The sequence below is a fragment of the Hypanus sabinus genome, chromosome 6 (assembly GCF_030144855.1).
Source record: "Hypanus sabinus isolate sHypSab1 chromosome 6, sHypSab1.hap1, whole genome shotgun sequence".
In the NCBI taxonomy this organism is placed as follows: Eukaryota; Metazoa; Chordata; class Chondrichthyes; order Myliobatiformes; family Dasyatidae; genus Hypanus; species Hypanus sabinus.
This window is the reverse complement of record NC_082711.1, coordinates 6,152,491-6,162,038: the sequence shown is the minus strand read 5'-3', so window position 1 is coordinate 6,162,038 and position 9,548 is coordinate 6,152,491.

The window sequence follows — 9,548 nt, the reverse complement described above, 5'->3', positions numbered from 1 at the left end:
CATTAACCAGGCGCCTCGCACACGCATGAGGGATCACTGACGCCTAGTGGGCTGACACCTTCAGTTAGGCCGGAACCAGCACGACCGCTGTCTCCGGTGCAATCACCACCGGCACCTGTGGAATCACCGCCGGTGCTACGTAGATCGCAGCGACAGATTCGACCACCTGATAGGCTTAACCTGTAAATATACTTGTAAGAAACTTCGCCCCATGGGGACTCTTTTAAAACAAAGGGGGGGGGGGGTGAATGTGGTGAACTACATATACCTGTCTGGACATGCCCCCCCCCCCCCCGCTGACTGCTCCCGTGGCTCCTCCCACAGATCCCGGTATAAAGGCGATTGAGGCCTGAGCCCTGCCCTCAGTCTCCAGGATGTAGCATGGTGGTCAATTACTGCTTGTTCTTTCTTCCAGTCAATAAAAGCCAATATCTCACCTCCCATCTCAGAGTTATTGATGGTGCATCAGTGTCCAATGGACTTGGACCCCAAGATCCCTCTGATCCTCCACACTGCCAAGAGTCTTACCATTGATACTATATTCTGCCACCAAAATGAACCACTTCACACTTATCTCTCAAAAGGTCAATGTTATGGTAGTCATGGGAGATTGGGAAAATCAGGATCTCAAGACAGTGAGTTTGTTGAATGCCTACGAGATGGCTTTTTAGAGCAGTTTGTCATTGAGCCTACCAGGGGACCAGCTATACTGGATTGGGTGTTACGTAATGAATCAGAGGTGATTAAGGAGTTAAGGTAAAAGAACCCTAGGATCCAGTGACAACAATATGATTGAGTTCATCTTGGAATTTGATAGGAAGAAAGTGAAGTCTGATGTAGCAATATTTCAGTGGAGTAAAGGAAATTACAGCGGTATGAGAGAGGAATTGGCCAAAGTAAATTGGAAGGAGATGCTGGCAGGGGTGACAGCAGAGAAGCAATGGCATGAGTTTCTGGAAAAAATGAGAAATGTGCAGGTTAGAAAAATTCCAAAAATGAAGAAATACTCAAATGGTAAAATAGTACAACCGTGTCTGACAAGGGAAGTCAAAGCTATTGTAAAAACAAAAGAGAGAGCATATGACAAAGCAAACGCAGGCCATCTCTGCATGCAATACTTTGATCTATGAAGACCAATGTGCCAAACACTTTGCTTATGACCCTATCTGCCTGTGATGCCACTTTCATTTCATTTTTCAATCTTTTTATTGATTTTCAAATAAAGAATATACAAATCAGAGGAGGAGTTTAGCAAACAGATAATATAAAAGACATTTAAACAGAAATAATAAAAACAAAGTATATAATGTCAAAATCAAATAGGTAAAATATTAAGCTGTTATATATACAATGGTCAAAAAAAACTACAACTCCTCACAGCAATCATTAAAAAAAATTGGAGATTTTATTGATAAGGAAAAAAAACCCACTAACTAAACTGAAACAAAAAAAGAAAGAAAGAAAAAGAAAGATTGGGCAGTCCAATTGAGGATTAAAAAAAAAGAGAGGGAAAAACACATCCTTCCAGTCATCTGCGAACCTTCATGGATAAGGATTTTCCCCAAAGTGAATAAAGAAAAATAAATAAATAAAAATAAATTAAATCATGTGAAAATATTGAAGAAAGGGTCGCCAGACTTGTTCAAAATTAAAGGATGTATCAAATGTCCGGCTTCTAATTTTCTCCAAGCTTAGACATGACATAATGGAGGAGAGCCGATAGAAAACAGTAGGCAGGTTAGATTCTTTACAGTGTAGCAAACTAGCTCTCCGAGCCAGTAAAGTTGAAAAAGCTATCACACGTTGGGAGGAAGCAGACACTCTGCTTCCTCTGGAATAATCCCGAAAGTTGCTGTAAGTGGATTAGGTTGAACATCCACGTCTATAACTTTAGATAATATTCCGAACGCATCCCTCCAAAAATTGTTTAAACTTACACATGACCAAAACATGTGAGTTAGAGTAGCCACTTCTGTGTTACATTTGTCACAAATAGGGCTTATATTCAGAAAAATATACTTTCAATGAATTAGAAACATAGAAAACCTACAGCACAATACAGGCCCTTCGGCCCACAAGGTTGTGCCAAACATGTCCTTAACTTAGAAATTACCTAGGGTTACCTATAGTCCTCTATTTTACTAAGCTCCACGTACTTATCCAAAAGTCTCTTAAAAGACGCTATCATCTCTGCCTCCACCACCGTTGCTGGCAGCCCATTCCACACACTCTCTTTCAATATTTTTATTAATTTGTACATAAAAGAATAGAGACTACAAGAAGATGTACAAGTCAAAAGAAGATAAAATAATACCAAATACCTTATATTTGAATCACACTTTCAATCTCATTACCCTATATTCACGTAAATTAAATGAAATCGTAATATTGAAATGTGATAATTGTATTATACAAACAAAAGAATCTAAGCCCACTATCAAGATCGAAGCTGTTTAGTAAAGGAAGAAAAAGAAGGAAAAAAATCCTTATCATATAGTGAAATATGTTATTAGCCAACATCTGTACTTTAACAGCAAATCAAAGGTTTTGAAAATAGTTCAGAAATGGTCCCCTCCAAAATAAAATCTTTTCCTCCAACAATACCAAATAAGCCAGTCAAAGGATTAGGCTTAAAATTTACTTTGAAAATTACAGAGAAAGTTTGGAACACTTCCTTCCAGTATTTTTCAAGACTTTTTCCAAAACATATGAATTAGTGAAGTTTCTCCATTGCTTCATCTGTCACAATAGGGAGATATATCTGAATAAAAACAAGACAGCTTATCCTTGGTCATGTGGGCCCTATGAACCACTTTAAATTGTAGGAGGGAGTGGCAGGCTCGTAACGATGAAGTGTTAACCAATTTAAAAATTTCATTCCAAGTTTCCTCAGAAATTGAAGTCTGTAAATATTGTTCCCAAAATTTTTAAATTTTGTCTAAAGGAGCATTTCTCATTCCCAGCAACATGCCATAAATATTGGATATTGAACCATTATGGAAAGGTTTCAAATTAGAAATCACATCTAATAAGTTCTTACCGGGACTTTTGGGAAATATAGATAATCGAGATCACAGAAAGTCTCTAATTTGTAGATATTGAAAAAAGTGGGTTCTTGGTAAGCTATATTTGGCTGACAATTGCTCAAACAAAAAGAGACTTCCTCCAACAAACAGATCCTGGAAGCATTTAATACCCAATCTGTCCCATTCTTTAAAAACTAGATCGGTCATAGAAGGTTTAAAAAAACAATTAGAAAAAATGGGACCTGAAAGAGAAAATCTCAATAAATCAAAGTATTTTCTAAATTGTGCCCAGATCCTCAAAGTATGTTTAACTAGCAAATTGTCAGTTAGTTTACATAAAGATAAAGGAAGTGAGGATCCAATAAGAGAAATTATAGAAAAATTATTAACAGAGTTAGCTTCTAAAGAAACCCATACTGGACTGACTTCACAGTTAATATAATATGTCCAAAACGTAAGATTTCATATATTGACTCCCCAGTAATAAAACCTAAAATTTCGTAAAGCTAAACCTCCATTCTTTTTAGCTTTTTGAAGATTTAGTCAAGAATGTTTATTTTTCCATATGTAAGAAGATAGAATAGAATCAAGAGAATCAAAAAAAGGATTTAGGAATAAAAACAGGTAAGGCCTGAAAAAGGTATGTAAATTTAGGTAAGATATTTATTTGAATAGAATTAATTCGGCCAATCAACAATAACAAGAGGGGTGACCAATTTGATAGTGCCCTTTTCACATAATTCAATAGGGTAAGAAAATTTTCTTTAAGTAGGTGTTTATAACTCTTAGTAATTGTTACACTCAAATAGGTAAATTGATTTCTTACAATTTTAAATGGAAGAAATTTAGTATTAAATTAAATACTAAATTAAAATACTAACCTCAGTGGCTGGCCACCAGGTCATTGTCTCCCAAACTACCACTGACCTTATTAGCTCTGGGGATCCCCCATCCACTGCCACCAACGTCACAGTTCCTGACCCCTGCCCCTCCCATTTCCCGTACCACGTCTTGCAAAGCAGCTCTTATCACGTGCATTTCCTCAGTCTGTCGTGCTCAGCTTTAGTATTTCTTTAGAAATTTAGTATTTTAATTTAGTATTAATTGATACTAAATTATTCAAAGGAAAAAGTTCACTCTTATGTAAATTCAGTTTATATCCTGAAAACTGGCTGAAACAGGAGAGTAAAGAAAGTCTCAACCTTAGAAATAAAAAGCAATAGGACATCAGCACAGAGTGAAACTTTGTGGGTAGAACCTCTCCTTAAAATGCCAGTGATATCACTAGATTCTCAAAAAGCAATGGCTAAGGATTCTAAGGCCAGATCAAAGAGCAAAGGGCTCAAAGGACGGCCTTGTCTGGTTCCACGCTGACGTTTAAATGGTCTGGAATTCTGAAAATTAATAAGAACCCAAGCAGAGGGAGATAAATAAAGTAATTTGATCCATTGAATGAAATTGGGCCCAAAATAAAATTTTTCTAGGGTTTTAAATAAATAATTCCTTTCAACCCGCTCGAAAGCCTTCTCAGCGTCTAAGGATATCACACATTCTGATATCTCCTTAGAAGAGAATGGATAACACCACTTTGCACTCTCTGAGTAAAAAACTTACCCCTGACATCTCCTCTGTACCTACTCCCCAGCACCTTAAACCGGGGTTCTCTTGTGGCAACATTTCAACCCTGGGGAAAAGGCCTCTGACTATCCACATGATCAATGCCTCTCATCACCTCAAGTCAGTGGCTCACTGGGCCAGAAGGACCTGTTCCACAAGGTATAGCTAAATAATTCTTTTAAATAAACAAGACAAATGATTTATTTGCAAGAGCGTCTTTAATGAGAAAGCTGAGCACGACAGACTGAGGAAATGCACGTGATAAGAGCTGCTTTGCAATACGTAGTACGGGAAATGGGAGGGGCAGGGGTCAGGAACTGTGACGTTGGTGGCAGTGGATGGGGGATCCCCAGAGCTAATAAGGTCAGTGGTAGTTTGGGAGACAATGGCCTGGTGGCCAGCCATTGAGGTTAGGCTAGCTGGCCTACAATTTCCTTTCTATTGCCTTCCTCCCTTCTTAAAGAGTGGAGTGACATTTGCAATTTTCCAGTCCTCTGGAACCATGCCAGAATCAAGTGATTCTTGAAGGATCATGACCAATGCATCCGTTATCTCTTCAGCAACCTCTCTCAGGACTCTGGGATGTCGTCCATCTGGCCCAGGTGACTTATCCACCTTAAGACCTTTCAGTTTGCCTGGCAGTTTTTCCTTTGTAATAGCAATGTCACTCACTCCTGCTCCCTGACACTCATGGGCCTCTGGCACAATGCGAGTGTCTTCCACAGTGAAGACTGATGCAAAGTACCCATTAAGTTCATCTGCCATTTCTTTGTCTCCCATTACTACCTCACTAGCGTCATCTTCCAGTGGTCCAATATCAACTCTCATCTCCCTTTTATTCATTATATAACTGAAAAAACTTTTGGTATCCTTCTGTATATTGTTGGCTAGTCTGCCCTCATATTTCATCTTTTTCCTTCTTATGGCTTTTTTTAATTGCCTTTTGTTGGATTTTAAAAGCTTCCCAATCATCTAACTTCTCACTCACTTTTGCTACCTTATATGCCCTTTCCTTGGCTTTTATGCTGCCCTTAATTTACTTTGTCAGCCATGGTTGCCTACCCCTGCCATTTGCGATCTTCTTCCTCTCTGGGACATATCTATCCTGCGCCTTGTGAACTATTCCCAGAAACTTTAGCCAACTCTGCGGTGCTGTCATCCCTGTCAGTATCCTCCTCCAATCCACCTGGGCAAGCTCCTCTCTCATGCCTCTGTAATTCCCTTCATTCCATTGCGACACTGATACATCTGACTTCTGCTTCTCCCTCTCAAATTGCAGTATGAATTCAACCATATTACGATCAATATCACCTAAAGATTCCTTTACATTAAGCTCCCTAATAAGATCTGGGTTATTACACAACACCCAATCTAAGATTGCCTTTCCCTGAGTGGGCTCAAGCACAAGCTGCTCTAAAAAGCCATCAACAAAAGGCATTCAACAAATGCCCTCTCTTGTGATCCGACACCAACCTGATTTTTCCAATCCCCTTGCATATTGAAGTCCCCCATTACAATTGTGACATTACCCTGATTACATGCCTTTTCCAGCTCCCTTTGCAATCTCAACCCCACATCTTGGCTACTATTTGGAGGCCTATGTATGATCATAATGGTATTTTTTACCCTCACAGTTTCTGAACTCCACCCACAAAGATTCAACATTCTCTGACCCTATGTCACCTCTTTCTAAAGATGTAATTCCATCTCTTACCAACAGAGCCACACCTCTGCCTATGCCTTCCTGCCTGTCTTTTCCATACAAAGTATATCCTTTTATATTAAACTACCAAATATGGGCTTCTTTCAGCCACGGCTCAGTGATGTCCACAACGTCATACCAACCAATCTGTAATTGCGCCATAAGATCGTCCACCTTATTCCGAATGCAACACATATTTAAATACAGCACCTTCAGTCCTGCAGTCTTCACCCTTTTGAATTTTGCCTCTGTGGTGTAATTTAACTCTTTGCTCTGTCTGCATTGGTACCCAATCATTGGCTTGCCCTTCCTTATATTCATAATACACCCATCATCTGCCCAGGACCTGGGACATCTTCAAGGACCGGTGTTTCAGAAAGGCAGCATCCATTGTTAAGGTCCCCAGCGCCCAGGTCACACCCTTTTCTCACTGTTACCATCAGGGAGGAGGTACAGAAGCCTGAAGGCACACACTCAGTGATTCAGGAACAGCTTCTTCCCCTCTGCCATCCAATTCTTAAATGGACATTGAACTTGTGAACAGTACCTCACTTTTTAATATAAATCATTTCAGTTTTTGCATGATTTTTGGTCTATTCAATATAAATATACTGTTCTTTCTTTCTTTCTTTCGTTATTCATTCATCTTCTATATTATATACTGCATTGAACTGCTGCTGCTAAGTTAACAAATTTCACAACACATGCCGGTGATAATAAACCTGATTCTGATTCTGATTTTGCTTGTAAACCTGCTGGCTCATCCTCAGCTCTATCATACTGGTTCCCCCCCCCCCCCCGCCTTATTAGGTTTAACCACTCCCAACAGCTCGAGTAAACCTCCCTGCCAGGTAGTCCTCCTGGGATTCAAGTTCAATCCCTCCTCTTTGTACAGGTCACACCTACCCCAGAAGAGGCCCCAATGATCCAGAAATCTGAATCACTGCCCCCACCCCGGCTCCAATTCTCCAGCCACGCGTTTATCTGCCACCTCATTCTATTCCACTCCTCACTGTCACGCGGCACAGGCAGCGTTCTGAGATTATTACCCTCGGGGTCCTGCTTCTCAACTTCCTTCCTCACTCCCTGTATTCTTTTTTCAGGACCTCCACCCTTTTTCTACCTATAGTCTGCGAGCCAGGACCCCAAATTTGGGCCACCGGTACCATCTGGGGGAGTAATTCTTACGGTGATTTTTGGTGAGGTCTACGCCCCAGTGCTGGAAAATACGTGACAGCGTTGCAGCGGTGGTGGCTTTCTGCGTGTCTGGAGCTATCAAGCGTTGCTACATACCAGCTGAGCACCACAGTGCGTTCCTGGGACAGCTAAGGGAGATGGTGCAAAGCAACAAATCAGAGCTTTGCCATGTGCAGCTACGGCGGCCAAGAATCCAGAAAGATGAGGGAGCAGTTTCAGCAGTGGTTAGCCTCATACGTGAAGGGGTCAACCCATTTGCAGAGAAGTGGGACATCATTAGCATCTCTATGGCAAAGGCAGCCCCCAAGGACATTGTCTCTGACCTGATGAAGGCATATGAGATTGGAGAGCAATGCTATGCAACCTTCAAGGATGAGGAACTAGAGGAAGATCCACCAGCAAAGAAATTCCATGACCCAATGAAAACCAACAAGCTGAAAACATTCAGTGATATGTGTAAGAGAGAAGTGAAATCAAATGGGAGGGCGATCATCTTGAAAGCAGACAGGTCTTTGTTTGGACACATCATAGTGATGGCACAAGGGCACAGTCTATGTATGGAGGATATCCTTTCTCATCCCCTTGGACCATTGCCCTGGGCCCTGTCCACACCAGGAGGATTGCTGAGAAAGACAAATAAAGCTACTTTAGCCACAACCTTGCAGAAAAATGTAGCAGTAGAAGAGCAACTCCCAGGAAACTCTGCTACAGTGGTTGATGGAATGAACTTGGTCCAAAGAGTGAAAGTTACTTTCAGAGATGTTGCCATAACGATTCTGGGTATGGCTCTGAGGGAAGGCAGTCAGAGTAGCAGAATAGATGTTGTGTTCGACACAGACAAGGAGAACTCTATCAAGAATAGTGAAAGACCTCTACGGGATGAAGAGACTGGTCGTGAGTTCCAAGGTATCACAGGCACACAGATGATGAGGCAGTGGCGGAGCCTCCTAACCAAAGTCAGTAACAAAAATAGTCTCATTAGCTTCATAGTCCATGAATGGAGGAAGGCGGAGTACAGAGCAAAGCTACAGGGGAAGATTCTGTATGCAGCTGTGAATGATAAAGGTTACAGAATCACATCTCAAGACAGTGAGGAGGTGTCAGCTCTTCAGTGTCAACAATGGCCACCTACTTCTCCATGCTGCCATGCCACAAGAGAGGGATACCAATCTGTAGTGATCTGCTCAGAAGACACAGATGTCTTTATCATGTCTTTAGCATTTTGTGACAAGATTAAGGCCCCATTGTTCCAGAAGTGCAGCACTAGAACCCGTACAAGGCTTGTAGACATCAGGAAGGTTGCTGCCACTGTTGACGTAGAGATTTGTCAGTCTCTCGTTGGGTTGCACGCATATACAGGATGTGACACTGTAAGCGCTTTTTCAGGCAAAGGGAAGACAAGTGCCCTAAAACTTCTGACCAGCAACAGGGAAACTCAGGACACATTCTTAGGGTTGGGTCAGGAATGGGACCTCTCCCCAGAACTGATGGGCAAACTGGGGGCATTTACATGTCTCCTGTATGCCCCAGAAGCATCAGCCACCAAGGTCAATGAGCTCAGGTATCTCCTTTTCTGTGCCAAAAGAGGTGAAATCAAAAGTCATCAACTCCCACCATGCAAGGGCTGCTTAACAAAACATGCACAGCGAGCCAACTACCAGGCTGGTATGTGGAGAAGATGTTTGGAGAAGGACCCACAAATGCCAAGATCCTGGCAGGGGATGGAAAATGAAGAGGAAGCTGAACAGTTGTTGGTGCACTGGATGGAAGGCCAGCCAGCACCCGATGCCGTCCTGGATCTACTGGTCTGTAACGTGCCCAAAAAAATGTTCACTCCCAAGATGTGTGTGTGTTGCAAATGGCCTCAGGTGTACTGACACGTGTAGGCCGGCAGACTGTGAGAACCAGGCATCCACCTCAGAGAGTGGGGAAAGTTCAGATGAAGATGTGGAAGACTTGGAAAACTATTATTATTAAAAGGTTATGAAAGTATGGAAAACAAAGTA